Source organism: Muscardinus avellanarius (assembly GCF_963383645.1).
Source record: "Muscardinus avellanarius genome assembly, chromosome: 9".
NCBI lineage: Eukaryota > Metazoa > Chordata > Mammalia > Rodentia > Gliridae > Muscardinus > Muscardinus avellanarius.
The window spans coordinates 6,554,052-6,567,112 of NC_137795.1; positions in this window are offsets into that span (position 1 = coordinate 6,554,052).

The window sequence follows — 13,061 nt, forward strand, 5'->3', positions numbered from 1 at the left end:
AAGAACTGTTGAGATGAATCTGTAAAAATGGTTCTGCCCATAAAGCCATACTCTGTTGCACTCTGTGGGTAAATTATTTGCATTCCTGTGAACAAGCTCTGTTTGCATTGCTGTCAATTTTGTGTAACTTTTCAGAGGAACTGTAAAATTGACAAAAATGCAAAGTCCTTCAAGATCAGATCATCTTCAGAGGCTCCAGTGTTCCTTTGAAAGGATACCCATTAAGGGCTTTCACCCCATGGAAAGTCTTAACTCTTTCTACGTGCAGTTAAGGGCTAAATAGCTTCTGGAATCTTGTGCAGAAGCCCCTCTCTCATTATTCAATAGTGGAATGCAAGTTTGACTTCAAGTTCCTAGAAGCCAGAGGAAAAAGAAAAGAATCTGGCTATACGATTATGGGGATATCCAGAAGTGCTTAAAATATTATGAAGCTGATCATTTTTATTTCATTTTAAATTGCTAGCAATTCTTTCTTTTTTCCTTTTTTCTGGAGTCAAAAAGAGATCTCAAAAAGAGACAAAAAAGCTGGGCGTGGTGGCGCAGGCTTGTAATACCAGCATTTGGGAGGCTGAGACTGGAGGATCCGTTCGCGGACAGCCTCAGCTACTTAGTGAGGCCCTCTGCAACTCAGTGAGACCCTGTTCTCAAATAAAGAATAAAAATAGGGCAGGGGGTGTAGCTCGGAGGTCGAATGCCCCTGGGTTCCATCCCCAGCTCCGCAAAAAAAAAAAAAAAGAAAGAAAGAAAGAAAGAAAGAAAGAAAGAAGAAAGAAAGAAAAAATGGCTGGGGGTGTAGCTTGAAGGTCGAATGCCCCTGGGTTCCATCCCCAGTGCAAAAAAAAAAAAAAAAAAAAGAGAGAGAGAGAGAGAGAGAGAGAGAGAGAGAGAGAGAGCAGGTTACCCAGGTTACCTTTGTAACCTGCTTTTCCTGTTTGGGAGAAAATTACCAAGATGATCCCTTTATAAAACCCTCCACTGTTCTTAGAAAACCCTCTGAGGTTGCCATTAATTTGAACGTAGTTAAGTGGTGGGAGATGGGGGTTCATTTTAATGGCATGTCCTGCAGAGTCGTCTTGGTGTGTGATTTTTTATTCATTTCTTCATAGATTTAGACTAAATCACCTCTGAAAAAATAGCTATTTATTTATTTATTTATTTATTTATTTATTTATTTATGGTACTGGGGATGGAGCCCAGGGGCATTGTATCTCCGAGAGACAACTCCAGCCCTATTTTTTAGTCTTTTTATTTGTGAAAGTGTCTCCCTGAGTTGGAAGGGGCCTCATTAAGTAGCTGAGGCTGTCCGCGAATCATGATCCTCCAGTCTCAGCCTCCCGGATGCTGGGATTACAAGTGTGCGCACCATACCCGGCTGAAAACTATTTAGAGGAGATATATATGTCTTTTTATACATACTTGCTCCCAAGATAGAAAAGACTGTATTCACCAGGAGGCCTATGAAAAGCTGGCCTTCTCTTTATGCTGAGCTAATGTGGAAGGGAACTAACTTGTCTGGACTAAACCATAGGGCCCACTTGCACACCTGGAGCTGCTTAAAATGACCCACGTTGGGCAAATACACCATCAATTACTGGGATTTCCTTCTTCAAGCTGGAGAAGCCAGACCACACACTGTAGGAGCGTGTGGTGACCGTGCCCCTAGTGATACAGTGTGAATCATTCTGGGGTTGCCTCCGTGAGCAGAAGGAACCAGAGATGGTCGAACTTCCCCTTCTCAGAGCAACCCGCAGGAATTGTGGGCTTTTTCATATGTATAAGGAAAATTGGAACATGCACCAATGTACCCAGCTGGGTTCCTTGTTGCTTACAGATGAAAAGAATCCATGTAATGACAGTGGTATAGGAAGGCTGTTATCTAGCTCTCTACTCTGTCGAGACTGAAGTTTTCTTCTGAAAACTAAGGCAAAAGCTGGAGAAATATTTAGATAATGGCTTTATGAGCTGGTCTAAAGCATCAGGATCTTTTGTGCCTAAAAATAAATCCTCAGTGGCTGAAACAGCCTGGGTAGGATAACACTTTCTCTGGTTACCACTTGTTATAGTTAGATATAAAATGTCCCTGAAAGAGCTCGTTATTAATGTTTGGAGCTGGTGGGATCAAGTCATAAAGGTTGTAAACCTCATTCCATGGGATCTATGTGGGTGGAGACTCAGGCCAGTTGAGTGTGGCTAGCCGAGGTGGTCCCTGGGAGTTGTATATGGTTCCTCCTCTCCCGCTCTCTAGTGCCCAGCCTTCATGATGTGAGGACCACAGCCCATGTGCTCTCCCTCTCTCTCTGCATCCTGCCGCCATGACTTGAGATCCATGGTCCCCGGCCTCACAGGGACCGAACCTGAAACCGTAAGCAAATAAATCTTTCCTCTAAATTACATGCTTGATCTTTTAGATTATAAATGCAAGAGAATGCTGGCCAGAGTGCCACTCTACCTCTTTTTGCCCTGAACTGTAAAGAAGGACCCAGCCCAGGTCAGCAGGAAAGAGCTGATTCTCACAGGCAGCAGCACATGCAGGGAAGGGCCCCCTTTCTGGCCAGCTGCCCATCTCCAAACCCTGTGGGACTCCACCAACAGTGGCTCTAATAGCACTTTACGTGACTTCACAGAGGAGGGCGGGAGGAGAGGACCACAAACCAGCATTAAAAAAACAAGTCAGGCATGGTGGTGCACGCTTGTAATCCCAGGCTGAGACAGGAGGATCTCAGTTCGCAGACAACTTCAGCTGAGGCCCTTTGCAGCTCAGTGTGACCCTGTTGTAAAATAAAGAATAAAAAATAGGGCTGAGGGTATAGCTCAGAGGTAGAATGCCCCTAGGTTTCATCTCCAGTACCGCCAAAAAAAACCCTAAATTTTACACGTCTTTTCTCTGGTGCTTGATTATATGCGAATGTGGACAATTTGGTGTCTGTGACTTTGACCTACCCGTCAGCCAACCAACTGCCTCTTTATCTGTCCTCCCCAAGGTTACCATCTCGCTTGGGTCACACTTCAGTGAGTCAGCTTGTCTTATTTCCCTCCGACGAGGACGGAAATAAGACATCCACATGAGCCTCAGGTGGCCTTAGCCTTCTGATGTCCTCTGCTTCTCTCCTGTCCCAGCCACTCTATCTGCTAACGTCTAGCGACCTTACAGTCTGAGACTCACTCTCTCCTTCCTTCCAACGTATATATTTTTTCCAAGCATATTTACCAGTCCTTCTCACGTTGACCTTGGGGGTGACGGAGACCACCCTCCTCTGAGATCACAGTGTACTCAGAAGTACAAGTTCAGCATTTGAGGGGCGAGTGCCACCCGCTGACCCTCCTGTCGCATATTTCTGATTTGAACTGTAGTTCTCCTTTAGAGAACTTACGAAACAGGATTTGCATCCTGGAGCCTGGACAGGTGCGCTAACATGAGAAGACAGGAAGGAAGAGCCAGTGCATTCAGAAACACACTCAAAGATGAACCAAGACAGCCAGGCATGGTGGCTGATGCCAGCAATCCCAGTACTGGGGAAGCTGAGACAGGAGGATCGCAGTTTCGAGGCCAGCCTTAGCAACTTAGCAAGACCCTTAGTAACTTAGTGAGACCCTGTTTCAAAACAACAACAACAAACAAAAGTAACGGATGAGCCAAGTGTAAGGTCAGCAGTGACCCGCTCCTCCCTCTCGTGCCCGATTGTAGCCAGAAACAAAACGCAGGTGTAGAGCTCACGCCCTGAAAACCTGGCAGAGGCCAGCATGAGAGCATGGCGGATGGGCCATGAGTGGGGGACATGCAAACGGAGACAGGGAGAAGAGGAAAAGCGTCAAAGGGGGAGAGTTTCCCTACAGAGGCAGCGGAGGCTCCCCTGCGCCCCATGAGCTTCCTGTGTACCCGCGAGCCCGGGCTCTCAGCCATTCACAGCCCTCGGCTCCCAGCTGGCCCGGGCCCTGCTTGCTGGAAGGTCACCCTCTACCGCCCCTCCCTCATTAGAGCATGCGCCCAGCGGCAGCCAGGTGACCTTTTAAAGACGGAAGTCAAAGGTAAAAGGCCCAGACAATGTGATCTGGACCCCAGGTTCCTCCCACCTTGCTGGTCGCACTGCCCGCCTCCCCCACTTCCTTTCTCCCCTGCACATCCAGTCACAGGCCTGCCCTGAGGCCCCAGGGTGTTCTCCCTCCAGCCCAGCCACAGGGTCTCAACAGTCAAGTCCCAGGTCAGTGTTAACATAGGTGACCTTCTCCGGCCACTGGGGGGGGGGGGGCAACATATCTCTTCTTTAAACACTCATGACTAGTTCAGGCCCTCCCCAACTTAATGAGACCCTGTTTCAAAATAAAAAATAAGCCAGGCATGGTGGCGCACACTTGTAATCCCCGCGCTTGGGAGGCGGAGACAGGAGGATCGCGCAGGTTCGAAGCCAGCCGCGAGGGCTGGCTTAAGAGACCCTGTTTCCAAAAATTAAAAAAAAAAAAATAGGTCTGGGAGTGTAGCCCGGATATAGAAGGGCTTCCAGGAACCCCAGTACCACCAAAATAAATAAATAAATAAATAAATTAATTAAATTAAATGGAGCTGGAGGTATAGCTCGGAGGTAGAATGCCCCTGGGATTCAGTCCCCAATATAGAAAAAAAAAAAAAATCACGTTTGCATAGTGCTCAATATTGAAAATAGGAACCTCAACTATTGGGCTTTTAGATGGCGGTTGCCTGACTAATCTGAGCAGAGAGAGAAACAGCACTAAATATATAGCTTCCAAATGTAAGCAAGCAGGCTCTATTTTTCACCACAGGGAAGATCCCAGCGCGACCCCTGAGCAGCTTCACTGATAGTTCCAGCCGGGCTCTCGCTCCTGGATTCCCAGGAAAGCTCATCTCGGTAACTCATCTCCATGTTCTGATAACATCTAGCCTTTTCTCCAGCAGGATCCCTGGAGAGGAGGTACGAGTACACCACAGCGCGCGTGCGCACACACACACACACACACACACACCCTTAAAAAAAACTGTCAACTCAGATGTTGTGAATTGAATCATATTTTACATGCATTTGGTGCAACGAGGCACAAGTGGGTAGGAAAGTTTACTGTTAGAAAAAAACTTTTAAATCTACATGGTTATAAGTATGTGTGTGGGGGTGTGTGGGGTGTTACTGGGGATTGAACCCAGGAGTATTCTAATTCTGAGCTACATCTCAGCCTTGTTTGTTTGTTTTATGATACTGGGGGTTAAGCCTGGGGCATTCTACCTTCAAGCTGCATCTTAGCCCTATTTTTCATTCTTTATTTTGAAATAGGGTCTCACTAAGTTGCGGAGAGCCTCGCTAAGTAGCCGAGGCTGGCCTTGAACCTGCGATTCTCCTGTCTCAGCCCCCCCCAAGTACTGAGATTACAGGCATGCACCACTGTGACTGGCTATAACTTTCAATATTTACTTTTCTCATATTTCACTCATTTATTTACTTATTTTTAACTATAACCGGGATTTTTTTTTGTTTTGCCAATAATTTAATAGTTTATAAGTCAGTCAACAATATTCCAAATATTTAAAAATTATCTACTATAAATAGTTGGCAGCAAACTATTCCATTACAGAATTAAATTACCGGTACAACAGACAGACTGGGGAATTGAGACACCTGGAAGATAACAATTAAACAGAAATATTTAACAACAAAAAATTAAACCGAAGGCATTTACGTAATGACCATTAAAGTGTGGGTTTTCTTTTTATTTAGAAAAAAATTTTAAGGGCTTCAACACCTCTTTAAGAATATAATGGATGGATGTCTTCCTGTCTCCAAGCAGGGAGCTTAGGAGGCAGGGCTGGTCACTGTGGCCCAGCACCGTCAGCACAGGGAACACGGCTGGCATCGTCTTGGTCCCTTAGCAGGGTCGGATGGCTGTCGGTGGAGGACAGCTTGCTTCAGAGCCAGAAGACAGCTGGCCCTGGACCTCCATCCCTGATCCCTGGGGCCAGGATACCCCTCTACTCCCAAGCAAGGGTGCTTAGGAGGTGGGGACCCATCACCTCGACCCCACAGTAGGTGTGGGGAAAGCACCGCAGGCTGGTCCAGCATCCGTTCACAGAGCCCGTGCCCGGGGGCTGTCAGTGGCGGACAGCTCGCTGCTGGACCGGAAGGCTGTCCAGCTTGGACCTCCTCCCCGGGATCCTGTGAGGTTGGACAGGGACCAGGTGGTGGGTGGTCCTTCCTCTATCCCTCCCTGAGGCTCTTCCGGGGCCCTCACCTCCATTTCCTCTGGGCAAGAAAGGGAGGTTGGCAAGGCGCCCGCAGCCCGGTCTACCTGCTGGGGTGGTGAAGGCAGGAGATGGCATCTGGCCTGGAGGGGCATCCCGAAGGGTGCCGAGGGTCCCAACGGGGAGGAGTTGCCGATGGGCACCCCAGGCTGCGACCGAGGGATCTCTAGACAGATCTCCCCGGTCACAACCCCCAGAGAGGGATGTGGGGCCGGCGGCAGAGGGTTTCTACTGAAACCAGCTCTTATGGCCGCCAGGCAGGGGAGTCTGCTGGCAGGGTAGACGGCCGGAACTGGAGGGGGGTCGTCGAGATGCTCCCACTCAGCAGTGGGGTGCTCCTGCTCAGGAGCGAGATCGGGGCGGGACAGGAAGAAGGGCAGGCAGGGGGACCCGCGACCTGGCCCTCCAAGAAAGTCTCCCATTTAGAGAGCTGGGGGTCGCATCCAAGAAGAAGGAGAAATGGAGAGTCCGGAGAGCGCGCTCCTCGATCCCATTCCTTGGAGACCAAGGAAATGGTGTGCGGCTGGCGCTTTGTGACCTCAGCGGAGGGCGTGATGCGGCAGGGCGCGTGGAGCCCGAGGCGCTCGGAGGCTGCTCGGTGGAGACCCTTGGGGCTGCCGGCCCGATCCGCAGGAGCTCTTGCTGTGCCAGGCCTGCTTTCCCCAAGTCTCCTGCTGCCCGGCCCCTAACCCAAGCCACTTGTCTGGCATCGCCATCTCTCTCCTTGGGGTCCCTGGGCGCCGTTTGGGGGTCGATCCTTAAGCCCACCCGGAGGGGTCGGGGTTTGCAGGTCCCTCTCCACAGCGCCAGCGCACCTTCACCTTGATGGCTGCCGCCATCTGGGCCTGGAGGTGAAGGAGACGGCCTGGTGCCCTCAGTTGACCGCATCCTCCAACCCACCCACAGCACCCTCCCTGGCAGGCAGGTTCTGTTCGCTTTTTTTATTTATTTTTTTTCAGCGTTTGTTAGAACAACATTGGTCATTGTCATAGTGGCAGCCCAGAATATGAGATTCCAGTCCTCAGCAGAGCTCCATCCCCTCCACCTCTCTTCCAGTGAAGCCCCAGCTCTCAATATTTATCTGCTACTCATTTTCAATCCTGTAACTAATAATAATGCAGGCTCACTGTAATAAGTCAAAGAATTAAGACGGGTACAAACAAAAGCCAGTCACACACCACCACCACCCCCGCCCCCTTCCCAATCTCCCAGCTGGGTTTCAGTCCTGGTGATTTGACAGTTTGAGGTCGATCCCTTTGCACTCTTCTCAGAAAAGGGCATATGTGTACGCACATATACCCTGAAGTCTCGGTGGCATTTCAGCTCTTATTTCCATACGTTTTATTTTTTGTGGTATTAAGGATTAACCTGGGACATTTTATCTCCGAGCTACATTTTTATTCTTTGTGGCTTTTTTTGTGTGTGTGTGGGGGGGGGGGTCTGGAGATGGAACCCAGAGGCATTTGACCTCCAAGCTACAGTCCCTGCCCTATTTGTTATTCTTTATTTTGAAACCGGGTCTCACTGAGTTGCAGAGGGCCTCACTAAGTAACTGAGGCTGTCCATGAACCGTGATCCTCCTGTCTCAGCCTCCCAAATGCTGGTATTACAAGTGTGCGCCACCACGCCTGGCTTAGTCTTTGTTTTAAACAGGATCTCACTAAGTTGTGGAGGGCCTAAGTAGCTGAGGCTTGCGGAGAGCCTGTCATCCATCCCCCTGTCTCAGCCTTCCAAGCGCAGGGATTACAAGCGTGCGGCACCACGCCTGGCTCTTGGCTTTATTCTTTTTTTTTTTTTTTTTTTTTTAGCTTTCCCAATTTATTTTTATTTATTTATTTATTTATTATTTTTTTTAATTTTTTTAATTGGTGCACTGTATTCATACATCATAGTGGGATACATACTTTTGTAGACATACATGCACACATTGCCCAATCAGCCCCCACCCGATCCCCACCCCATTCTCTCCCCATCCCTCCCTCCCATGCTTGGCTTAGTGATTGACATCTAGTATTATGGCAATTTATCTAAAATTAAAAATGATAATCTCACATAACAGCTTCATTTGTCTGATACCAAGCTTTTGATGACCTAAAGATAACATTTCAATATTTCTTTTTGCTTTCTTTCTTACCAGAGAATATTTTTTTTCTATTTTTTAGGTGAAACTATCATATATTTATATATTTATTTTTCAGAAAAAACTATCCTAATATGGAATATAGACTCTAGGTACCCACAACGATCTTGAAAAAGAACAAAGCTAGAAGATGTATATTTTCTGATTTCAAGCCATATAAAGCTACAATAATTGAAACAGTGTAGTAATATTCTAAAGGCAGATATATAAACCATTGGAGTTAAATAAAATCCTAGAGCTAAATTCTTCCCTATATTGTCAAGTTATTTTTGACAAGGTTTCCACGAACATTTGGTGGTGGGAATAATAATCTTTTAACTAAATATTATTGAAAAATAATAATTACATGGAAAAGAATAAAATTGGACCCTTACCTAATCCCATATACAAATATTAACTCAAAATAGATAAAAGACCTAAATATAAATCTTAAGACTATAAACTTTTAGGAGAAAATCTGGGTTATAAAACCTCACAACATTGAAATTGGTAGTGATTTCTTGGTTATGATTTCAATGGCACAGGCAACAGAAGAGTATACAAACTCCCTAAAAAAATAAAAAACATATTGTATATCCAAAGACAATGTAAACAGAGTTAACAGTTACTAATAGAATGGGATAAAATATTTCCAAATGCTATATCTGAAGGTATATTAATATTCCAACTAGAAATCCTAAAAATTAACAACAATAAAGGCAAACAATACCCTTTAGAGATAGGTAAAAGACTAACATAAATAATGAATCTCCACAGATAACCAATCTTAGTTGTCTGTTGGATGGAAAATCTTGTTTCTCTAGTTCTGATGTGTGTTATCTATTTCTTCTTTGTAGTTAATCTCTTTAAGTATTTTCTCTAGTGCTGGTTTTGAAGACATAAATTCCTTCAGTTTCTGTTTGTCATGGAAGCTTCTTATTTCTCCATCTAATTTGATAGAAAGTTTTGCTGGGTAGGAAATTTTTGGCTGGAAGTTGTTTTCTTTCAAAATTGGGAATATGTTACTCCAAGCCCTTCTGGCTCTCATAACTTGGTTTGGGAAGTCTGGAGTGATTCTAATTGGTTTGCCTCTGAATGTCACTTGGCCCTTTGCTTTTGTTGCCTTTAAGATTCTCTGCTTGGCTTCCACATTGGTCATTTTGACAATTATGTGGCGTGGGGATCCTCTTCTCCGATCCTGTCTAAAGGGAGTTCTATAAGTTTCCTGGACCTGCGTATCGACCTCTTGCTCTATGTCTGGAAAATTTTCTGCTATTACTTCCTTGAAGAGATTGTTGATCCCTTTGGTTTCACTTTCTTTTCCCTCCTCTATTCCAATTATTCTTACGTTAGCTCTCTTAAAATGGGCCCATATTTCTTCAATATCAGATTCCTGCTGTCGGATATTTTTTTCTAGATTAGAAACTATGCGTTCATTTTTGGAATGATTATCTTCTAAGAGCGAGATTCTGTTCTCCATGTGTTCTAATCGGTTGTTTGTGCTTTGAATTGAGGCCTTTACTTCATTAATTGCATCCTTTATCTCTTTTTGGCTCTCTCTGAGTTCTTTTCGAAGCACCTCTATTATTTCTACAGTTATTTTCCTCATTTGATCTTCTAGAAATCTCTGATTTTCTGTTTTATCGGGTTCTGATGTTGTGGGGTTGTGAGCATTGATTGCTCCAGTATTATTCCTCTTTCCCATGATTTCGGAAGTTTGTGCCTTCTCTGGGTTCTTCCCTTGGGTCACTATGACTTCACTTAAGGTTCTCTGGATCTCGAGTCTGTAGTATCTCAGTCCCCATTACTCCTTTACTGGGTTGTATCACAGAGTCTCCGACCCAGAGAGTCGATAGAGACTGCTTTAGACTGTGGGGGGTGCCTGGTTGCACGTTCTCCTATGGTGTGATATCACTGCCACCGCCCCTCTCCCGCTGGGTCAAGTCCCAGTGAGTACAGTACTGGGATTTCTCCTCTGGAGCCCGCAATTTGACTCACTGTTCTTGAGTACGCAGATGTAGCTGTACTGGATTCGGTGAATTCTCTGCTGCTGCCGCCGGTGGCAATATGGCGACGCTGCTACGCCCTCGGCTGTGGGGCTGGCGTTTTTTTTTCTTGGTTTTGATTTTCACTCTGAATCCCTGCAGCGTGTGCTGAGCTCAGCCACTGCGAGCTTTAGATGCTTCCTGCGCCGAGAAATCCCGCCTGGCTGTTCCGCAGCGGCTCCCCTCGGCTTGTTGTGGCCGTCCCGTGAACTCGCTGGTGCCGCCGGCAGTATGGCTGCTGCCGCGTCCTCGGACATGGGGATCTCCTCTGTGGCTCTGTTCTCAGTCCGCTTTCTCTCTGGAGCCTGTTGATTTTTTTTGTTTTCCTGGTGATGTTTTCTGGCTTTGAAAGGCACTGATTTTGTAGTAATCGGCTTTATTCTTTTCATCACAACAGTTGAATTATACACGTCATTCTCTCTCTCTCTTTTTTTTTTTTTAACATAGCAAAGTAGAGCACTATCCCTCCAGGTCGGTACTCATGATCCGACCTCATCATTTTCCATAACAGCCATAGCTATCAACTATTCCATAGTGTAACCAGAGAGTGACTCACTCGACCGCGTGCCCCGAGACGGACATCCCATTTTTCCTTTCTCCGCCACAAACCCTTCTGCAAGAAGCATTCTGACACAGCCTTTCCTGCAGCACCAGCAACTCGTTTAGATTTCTGCATACCAATTTTCCTTTGAATGATTAGACCTAACTTGACAGAGAGCAGAAATCTCTTAGAGCAAACTATCGCCTCTGAGCCAAGCGCGATGCGTAGCCCCGCACACACCTCACCCCGGCATTCTGTCTCCTAGTGCTCCAGCAGCTCCTCCTTGCTGGAAACAGAAAGTGCTTGTCTTGTAGACTTTGATCATCCCGTCGCTGGGAACAAGCATGTCTTCATCTGCAGGCAGGCGCTGACGCCCATTTGTAAACTTTCATGCCTCTGTGAACTTACTGAAATGTGTAAACACCTGAACGTCCAGCCTCAAGACCACTCTGGGATGGAGTCCTTAGGAAAACTGCATTCTGCTCATTCCGCCGGGTTGGAACACTGCAGCCAACGCCGGTGTGTTGGACGTGTGTGGCAAGCAGGGGTCAGGTGCGCACGGGGCTTCTTGGTGCCAAAGCACCTTCCTGTACAGCCACAGGGGAGAACGCTGAGCTACTCTGGCTGTCGGGGGGATGTTGCAAGACTTAGGAAATGAGAATACAAAATGCCCAGTTAAATGTGAGCTGCAAATACATGATAAACAGCGCTTTAGTTATCTTACTATGTTATATGATACTGGATAGTGTCTTATTATAACATGACGTAAGACACACTGACACTAAAATAGTATTCATAGCTTATTTGAAATTCAAATTTACCCGGGCAGCCTCTATTTTATCTGGCTTCTTTCTGCCAATCCCGAGCTTTCTTTACTGTTGTCTCACAGCAAAAGGACTCACCTTCCTTCCTTGGCAGAGGTTTCCCCGCCGGTGTGGGTGCATCTGCGCCCTGATCTTGGCTCCTGTCGGAACAGGGGTGACATCTGGAGCAGTGGCTGTCTTACATCGATGACGTCGGCTTTCTGGCTTGAGAGAGAGATCTCCGCTGCAAACCTCCTCTCCCACTTTGACCATGAAAAAGAGCCCAGTCTTTGCCCTCTGGCGGAACTTTCTAGACCGTGGACTGCCCATATTCTCTCGCCTCTTCTGCATTTCCGGCATCGTGAGGGTCTTCATCTCCTGAAACTCCGGTGCACCATCAGAAGAACCAAGTTCTGGAACCTGCATTGCATAAACAGGAGAGCCGCCACCCGGACCTCAGTCTCCTCATCTGTAAGGTGGGGATGAAATTCCATCGGGAGATGATGGAGATCATGCCTAGCGCTGACTCTCTGTGGTTCTAGGGTCCCCACCCCTCCCAACCCAGCTCTCCCACCACACCTGTCATCTGAGCATCTCTTCAGACCCAACACTGCCTGCATCCCAGATTGATACTGTGTGTGTGTGTGTGCGTGTGTGTGCGTGTGTGTGCGCGTGTGTGTGTGTGTGTGCGTGCGTGTGCGTGTGTGTGTGTGTGCGTGTGCGTGTGCGTGTGTGTGTGCGTGTGCGTGCGTGTGTGTGTGTGTGTGTGTGTGTGTGTGTTGTACTGGAGACTGAATCCAAGGGCATTCTATCTCTGAGCTATACCCCCAAATCTGATTTATTTTTTTGTTTTGAAACAGGGTTTCACTAAGTTGCTGAGTCTGGTCCCAAGCCTGTGAGCCTCCTTACTCAATCTCCCAAGTACTGAGATTATAGGTGTGTCCCACCAGGTTCACTAGGCTACATCCCCAGCATCATCATCATTATTATTATTATTATTATTATTATTATTATTATTTTAAACAGGGTCTCACCAAGTTGCAGAGGGCTTCCCTGGCTGTGAATCTGCGATCCTGCCTCGGCCTCCCAAGTACTGGGATTCCAGGCGTGCTCCACGATGCCTGGCTACTCAGGTTTACGAATACAAACCGTCCAGCGTGACTGCAAGAGTAGGCTAGCCAGCCCCTGCTCCCTTAAATACTTACTCACTGCCTCAAATCATAAATTACCAACGTTTAGAATTAGCACAGTGCTTGACCAGGTAAAACACTCAGTTTTTTGTCAGGAACTGTCACTGCAGAAGTTTCTATGG